The following is an 8,647-nucleotide window of genomic DNA, read 5'->3' as shown; positions in this document are numbered from 1 at the left end:
CTGGGCGTGTGACCTTGGGCAGGTCACTTCACTTATCTGTGCCCCAGTTTCCTCATCTTTAAAATGGGGATTCACTACCTGTTCTCCATCCTACTTAGACTGTGAACCCTGTAAGGGACAGGGACGGTGTTCAATATGATTATTTTGCACCTACCTCAGCCCTTGTAGTATGGCATGTAGTAAATGTTTAAAGGGATTGTCTCTATTTGTTGCTGAATTGTACTTCCCAAGTGCTTAGCACACTGCCCTGCACAAAGTGCTCAATAAATACGAATGAATGAATGAAAAGATATGATTATTGCTATTATTATTATTGTTATTATTCCAGGCAGATAATAGTGCAATGTGGCAGTGATACCAAAGAGTACTCAGGCTATTGAGGCCCTCAATCGCAGATTCGAATCCAAATCTAAGAGAAATTATAAGGTACGTTGTTACTGCTGGAAATAGCTCCCTCTTGTCCACCTCATCCTATTGAGTGCAAAATACTATAGTAAGGATTTGAGAAAGTACAATAGAAATGAGACATGTAATTACTACCCTTCAGGAGTTTACCATAGAATAGGGTGGAAAGACGGACATGTCAGGCTCTGGCAATTGCGAAGCACATTTTGCTGTCCTGAGAAATTCACCAAATTTTCTTAGGACTACGCCACCGCACAATGGTTGATCAAGTTCAAGTTTAATAATAATAATATTGGTATTTGTTAAGCGCTTACTTTGTGCCAAGCACTGTTCTATGCTCGGGGGGAGGGGGGGAAATAAAAGCTAATCAAGGTTGTCCCACATGGGGCTTACAGTCTTAATCCCCATTTTACAGATGAGGGAACTGAGGCACAGAGAAGTTAAATGACTTGCCCAAAGTCACACAGCTGACAAGTGGTAGAGCTGGGATTCGAACCCATAACCTCTGACTTCCAAGCCCAGGCTCTTCCCACTGAGCCACGCTGTTCCTGAGCCTTTTCATATCACTGTCAAAGTTCAGTCCTATTCAACCTATTCTCTGCCTCTTTTGCTTAAAGGTGCCATTAGAAAGCTGGATGCTGGAGTCAACCACCAGCAAACCCTTCCAGCTCAAAAGTCTGCAAACATCATCAAAAGGTTTGAAGCAGTTATTTGGGGACTGCTTTTGAGAATTTTACACACAAAGACACATAAAACACTACAAATCATTTGGAAGACTCGGCACAGAGCTACATGCTGACAATAAGTCTGAAGAAAACAGAAATGTGATTGAAACCCTGTGCACAGACAACCATTTTCATCGGCAATGTAAAACTTAATGCCGCAACCAGACTGCTGCTTGGCTGTCCACAATCCATTGAGGCACAGATTAAGACTTGTAAAACAGAATTAGATAGACCTGCATTGGGCATGACAGGACAAGATCACCAACAGTGAGTTCCCAGAATGGAGTCAGTTCACCATCATTGAAGTGATGATGGTCACAGCATGACAGCTTCATTGGCTGGACCATCTGAGCAGAATGGATGAAAGTAGGAGATCCATATAGTTGCTTTATGGTGAACTGAAATGGGGCACCCATAAAATTATACAGCAGAATCACCAATTCAAGGACATAGTGAAGCACAAACTTAAATAATGTGCCATAACAGTGGTTCTTTGAGAGTGACATAGTGAAGCACAAACTTAAATAGTGTGCCATAACAGTGGTCCTTTGAGAGTGAGGATCACTCGGCTTCAAGGCTCTCCATCACCTCGCCTCCTCCTACCTCACCTTCCTTCTCTCCTTCTACAGCCCAGCCCGCACCCTCTGCTCCTCTGCCGCTAACCTCCTCACTGTGTCTCGTTCTCGCCTGTCCCGCCATTGACCCCCGGCCCACGTACTGCCCCTGGCCTGGAATGCCCTCCCTCCACACATCTGCCAAGCTAGCTCTCTTCCTCCCTTCAAAACCGTACTGAGAGCTCACCTCCTCCAGGACGCCTTCCCAGATTGAGCCCCCTTTTTCCTCTTCTCCTCCCCATCCCCCCACCCTACCTCCTTCCCCTCCCCACAGCACTTGCATATATTTGTACAGATTTATTACTCTATTTTACTTGTACATATTTACTATTCTATTTATTTTGTTAATGATGTGCATACTGCTATAATTCTATTTGTTCTGACGATTTTGACACCTGTCTACGTGTTTTGTTTTGTTGTCTGTCTCCCTCTTCTGGACTGTGAGCCCGTTGTTGGGTAGGGACGTCTCTATATGTTGCTGACTTGTACTTCCCAAGCGCTTAGTACAGTGCTCTGCACACCGTAAGCGCTCAATAAATATGATTGAATGAATGAATGTACTCTTTCACACTTTTCCGAATGCTTAGTGCAGTGCTCTGCACACACTCCTCAATTAATTCTATTGATTGACCGCAGTAGCAGACAAACTAGCCTTGTAGGTGGATATTAGGAAAGGGTTTCTCTCTTTCAGCAAAGCCTTCTTAAAGACCAGGTTATTAAGTGTCAGATTTGAAAATGGAGGCAGTCTCTGTGTGGCACAGGCATATCAGTACAGAAGGGAGGGGATTGTTGGTCACATGTCTTTTCAGCCACACTCCCATGCATGGGTAGGATCCACCATCGGTAGTATCATCTTCAAGAATGTAGGATAGCTTTATGTGTGGGGGTGTGTGTGTATATGTGTAATGACGCACTAAGACATAAGCTTTTCTTGTGCTTCAGCCTAACAAAAATACCATGTGTATTTTTACTATCTCAGAAACATAGATTTTTATGTTTGTTTTATATTAACTGCCAAAAGAATAAAAATAAATGTACAGTTTTTTTAGCAGGCAGACTTATTTTTCAGTGCATCAATTTATCCTGCACTCAGCAAGAATAAACTTTTCTATAAATAAAAAAACATCAACTATCTAGTTTACTTGCATCTTAAATTAGGACAGTCTTTAAAAAAAACTGTCTCCTACTTAGTAGAATAGGTTTATGAGTTCTAAAGTGCTCTTATGATCAGAGTTTGGATTGTAAAACCAGATCTTGAAAAGATAAAGTCCTTAGAACTTCTCAAGGAACAAAAAAAATCACATAACTATTTACTCACAAGGAAGCTGGGGTTCTTTGTGTCAGTAGGGCACACTCAGCTTATGATCTTAAAATTAAACTATTCTTTTTTGTTCATATCACCAATCACATCTACTCAGGAGCCAGTAATTAGTTGGCTGCTAAATTGAGAATGCAAGAAGAGATCAAAATGTAGTTCACTTCTGAAGCAACATTGGCTCTTATTGCTAGGGCTGATAATTTGAAGAAAAGAAAAACCATCTGTCTTTAAAGCAAATGCACCTTAAAAAAACTTAGATAAAGGCTATAAACATATGCTATTAAAGAATCTCATAAACTATGCTAATCAGAAAACTCAAACACTGTTAGAAAATACCTAAGGGATTAGATTATAAGACTCCTGTGGCCTCATATTTGTTTTGTTTGACAACATTATATAATTTTACAGTTGTAATGGTTTTGCAGTTATAAATGTGACAGCGCATGTATGCACAAAAATTATTCTGACATTTTAGGCCCCCAAATTGCACATTCATATATAGTAGTTCAATAATGATCAGCACTACCATCCTTCATTGTCCCAGAAGCCTATAACCTTAGTGGCATCTTTGTCAGCTAGAAGTCTATCAACTCCCACACCCAGACTGTCACTATATTCTCCCAATTTTTACTTCTCAAGTTTTGTTGGATCCACCTCTTCCTCTCTACCCAAACAATTATTACCTTGGTTATAGCACACACCAGCTCTACTAGATTGTCAATTCCTGGAGGGTGGGGATTATGACCAATTCACCCACTCAACTCATTCACTCATAGTTATAGCACACACCGGCTCTACTAGATTGTCAATTTCTGGAGGGTGGGGATTATGACCCATTCACTCATTCATTCACTAATATTTGTTGAGTGCTTACTGTGGGCCGAGCACTGTACTAAATGCTTGGGAGAGTACAGTATAACAATATGCAGACACATTCCCTGTCCACAAGTTACAGTCTAGAGGGGAGACAGACATTAGTATAAATAAATTACAGATATGTACTTGTATTGCCCCTCTGGGAGAGAGGATTAACAAAGGGAGCAAATCACGGAGACCTCAAAGTGAGTGAGAGAAGTGGAAGGGGGGGCTTAGTCAGGGAAGGCCTCTTGGAGGAGATGTGCCTTCAATAAGGCTTTGAATGGAGGAAGAGTAATTAATTGTCTGTCGGATTTGAGAAGGGAGGGTGTTCCAGGCCAGAGGCCGGATATGGGCATGAGGTCAGCCTCAATTAACTTTACAAATAGCTCGTTGTGGACAGGGAGTGTGTCTGTTTATTGTTATATTGTACTCTCCCAAGCGCTTAGTACAGTGCTCTGCACACAGTAAGCACTCAATAAATACAACTGAATGATTGAACAACTGCATTTATCTCCTTTCTGGTCTTTCCTGCCTTCAGACTCCCTCCTTCAGTCCAAACTATACTCTGTAGCTGGATCCACTGATCCAAATGTCATTCAGCACGTCTCCACTCCTCAAAAATTTTCAGTGGCTACCAGTAGTCTTCTGCATCTAGCATAAACTCCTTTCATGCAGTCAAGCAATGGTATTTATTGAACACTTATAGAACACTGCTACTCATTAACTTATGCTTTGTGCTCCTCACAAGATAACCTTTTACTGTGCCTTACTCTCAAACCTCTGACTTCTCGCTCACACCCTCCTCTCTGCCTGGTTCTTCCTCTCCCATTAAAAACATCAAACCAGTTCCCTCCGAATCTTAAATGTCTTCCTGAAACCCCACTTTTTCCAAGAGACATTCCCTGATTAAATTCCACCAACTTAGGCTATCCAAATAGCCATCTGAGCATTTATAAATGTATGAAATCGTATTCTACTGATTTATGCACTATTAATGTATTCATCTTTTAGTACAGTGCTCTGCACACAGTAAGCGCTCTATAAATATGATTGAATGAATGAATCTTTCCATACTTGGTTATTACCATTAGTACCCTTGTTCTTTCTCCTGATTCCACTATTTCTAAATTATCTGGCTGCCTGTCACCCTTGTTAGCTCCTTGAGGACAGAGACTGAATCACTTGTTGATGTTGAACCCTCCCAGGCAAACTAGTGTTCTGCACAAAGCAGTGTGGCTCAGTGGAAAGAACACAGGCTTGGGAGTCAGAGGTCATGGGTTCTAATCCCAGCTCTATCACTTGTCAGCTGTGTGACTTTGGGCAAATCACTTCACTTCTGTGGGCCTCAGTTACCTCATCTGTAAAATGGAGATTAAGACTGTGAGCCCCACGTGGGACAACCTGATTACCCTGTATCTCCCCCAGTTCTTAGAACAGTGCTTGGCACATAGCGCTTAACAAATACAATTATTATTATTCAATAAGGGGGATTGATTGAAAAATTTAGGACCACAGAAACGAGAGACTTGGCCTGAATAAACTTAGTTTGAATTGTATCTTTAAATCTGAGTTATGTGCAGTGGTGAATCCTGCCCTAAAAGAATGTCTATCCGAATCACATCTCCTCCCAACAGGGAGGCAGCATTGTCTAGGGGAAAGAGCACGGTCCTGGGAGTCAGGAGATCCAGGTTCTAGTCCCAGCTGCACCACTTCTGTGCTACAAGTCTTGGGACAAGTCACTTAACTTCTTTATGCCTCTTTTGTAAAATGGGGATGAAATACCTTTTCTTCTTCCTACTTGGACTGTGAGTTCCATGTGGGACAGGGACTGGATCCAACCTGACAAATACAGAACGCGTCTACCACAGCACTCGGTAAGGTGCTTGACATGTAACATGCACTTAACAAATACCACAATTATTATCATTATTATTATTACTACTCACCCCACTACCGCCACCACAATACTTATGTACCTGTTTTTAAACTCTGTAATTCCCCCAACCTGTAATTAATTATAGTATCTGTCTACCCTGTCAGAGAAGCAGTGTGGCTCAGTGGAAAAAGCACGGGCTTTGGAGTCAGAGGTCATGGGTTCAAACCCCGGCTCCGCCAATTGTCAGCTGTGTGACTTTGGGCAAGTCAGTTAACTTCTTTGTGCCTCAGTTACCTCATCTGTAAAATGGGAATCAAGACTGTGAGCCCCCCCGTGGGACAACCTGATAACCTTGTAACCTCCCCAGCGCTTAGAACAGTGCTTTGCACCTAGTAAGCGCTTAATAAATGCCATTATTATTATTGTTATTATTACCCTGCTAGGCTGTAAAGTCTTTGAGGGCTGGGATTGTGTTTACTAACTCTATTGTACTTTCCCAAGTGATTAGTATGGTGCTCTGCATAGAATAAGTCATCAATGAATCCTATTGATCAATTATGACAGTCCTCAGGTTGCTGAGGAGAAGGAAAACCACCAGAAGAAGATCCAGCTGGAAAGTAAGGAAATGAATCCTTAAGATAGGACCAGCCCTCCATCTGATGTAATGGTGGCCCAGATGTACATCTTTCCAGAGTGGATAGACACAGATAGTTGGAGTCATTAGACTTGTAGGCAGCTGAAACATTCGACTCATACTTACTCTCTATAACTCCAAGTGGAATTTTCTTAGGAGTGGCCTCATTAAGGCTGCCCCAATGCAGCCTTGGGGTTGCATTCTATTCAACTGGCAAATTATTTCAACTAGACTATTGTGTTCCATTCAAGACAAACAAGTGTAAAACTCAAAATCATTTAACTAAGCCTCATACTAACCTCACAACAAATTCACGAAACCATTGGTAAGGTTCTGGTGATACCATGTATGGCGTTTCTTGTTTTTATGTTGACTGAAATTTTATAACTTCTCTGAATAATGTGGCATGAAACTTATTGTCCCAAGAATGGTATCTAAAATACAAAAGTGCTAAACAATTTCTCCTACAAAAAATGTTTTCAAGTGTGTTTAGTGCTGAAATCATGCAACAGTAAAATTTTAGGTGGTAATTACATGTGTATAAAGCTACTATCTTAATTTATTTTTTTCAATTTACAAGCATAGTGATTTGAAGCTAAATGAGGACCTGACTGTATAGTTTTGTAATTCCGGAGACTTAGTTGCATACAGATCGGTCTTGGTTATGCAGGAAAATCAATGTCCATCTTCAGCTCCATTGCCTTAGTATAATTCAACTTCACTGTACTAATGGTGAATTTCCAGACCAATGCAATGAAAGGAATGTGAAGTTGCTCCATACATTATACAAAGATGTGGCCTAATGAATACTAATTCATAAAAATCCACACATTGTGTAATACTGCAATAATGAAATTTGTGTCATGCATTCTAAAATACAAAATCAAGAACCTAATGTTTCCAAGAATCCCAGAAACTACCTCTGTAAAGGGAGCTCAGGCTAGAAATTGGAGGTTAAGGATGTGATTTAGATATTGTCGACTTTATGACTCTAAAAAGTCCAGAAGCATATAACCTTCCTAGAACAATGCACAACAGTCACAAATACTTTTCCGTGGAAATTTTCAATGTTGCAATATTGCATTATCCAAGGTCCTAATTTTATGTGAACATTGTTTTGCCAGGCTGTTAAACTGAGTCTTAGCACATAACAAGGTTACCAATGAGTGTTGGCTAGAGAAAGCCTTCAGGAAAGAATCATAAGTGCCTATTTTCATTTGTAATTTTCCCCTGAGCACAACTGTGCTTCAACATCATCTTTTTTCTATGGAAAGGGTTATTTTGTGAGACAAAAACAGGTTAAGGTAAGCCTACAATTACCTACTAGTCCCAAATAATTTTCTTGACCATCATTTTCCCCAGTAGAAGTTGTCAGGGAGGCTCATTCTCTCTATGAATCCTAGACTCCTGTATATCAACCTGTCCTCTCTTTACAAAGACACAATTGACTGTTTTTATACACATACACATTATCTTGATATTTATAGATCATATAGCTGAATCACAAGAGAGGCACAGAGCGGCCTGGGAGTCAAAGGACCTGAGTTCTAATCCTAACTCTGCCACTTGTTTGCTGTGGGACCATGGGCAAGTCACTTAAGGTCTCAGTTTCCTCATGTGTAAAATGCGGATAAAGCACTTGTTCTTCCTCCAACTTAGACTGTGAGTCCCATGTAGAACAGGAACTGTGTCCAACCTGATTATCTTGTATATACTTCTATACTTCCCCTCCCAGGGTTGCGTCTGGAGAGTTTCCTGTACTCTACCAGTCTCAACTATGGGAGGGAGAGTCAAGCAGAGGCATATCCATTCTGTCCCTAGCTTGGGCAGTGGCTAGCGAGTGGAAGGCAATCTGCTACAAGTCAAAACTCACCTGGGCTGGGCAGCAGCGGCATGGGAGACAGTCGAAGGTTTACTATGCGGAAGGAGGCAATGGTAAATCACTTCTGCATTTTTACCAAGAAAACCCTATGGATACATGACCAGAACCATTGCAGATGGAGGCGGAGCATTCTGGGAGAGATGTTTCCGTGGCGTCGCTATGGGTCGGAGACGACGCGATAGCATAAGACAAGACAAGACTTCTGCATTTAGTACAGTGCTTGGCACATAGTAAGCATCTAACAAATACCAATATTATTATTATTGCTATTTTTATAGCATTTATTAAGCGCTTACTATGTGCAAAGCACAGTTCTAAGCTCTGGGGAGGTTACA

The 8,647-nt window shown here is 41.1% G+C and overlaps 1 non-coding gene across 1 annotated transcript; it reads left to right on the top strand.

Annotated features, from left to right (window-relative positions):
- The first annotated feature begins 8,155 nt into the window (after positions 1 to 8,155).
- LOC119948283 lies at positions 8,156 to 8,293 on the top strand. The gene has a single exon (XR_005456690.1). It is a non-coding gene; the product is annotated as a small nucleolar RNA SNORA7 (small nucleolar RNA).
- The last annotated feature ends 354 nt before the right edge of the window (positions 8,294 to 8,647 follow it).

This window comes from Tachyglossus aculeatus, chromosome X4, assembly GCF_015852505.1.
Source record: "Tachyglossus aculeatus isolate mTacAcu1 chromosome X4, mTacAcu1.pri, whole genome shotgun sequence".
NCBI classification, from domain to species: Eukaryota; Metazoa; Chordata; class Mammalia; order Monotremata; family Tachyglossidae; genus Tachyglossus; species Tachyglossus aculeatus.
This window is presented reverse-complemented; position numbering and strand designations above follow the sequence as displayed.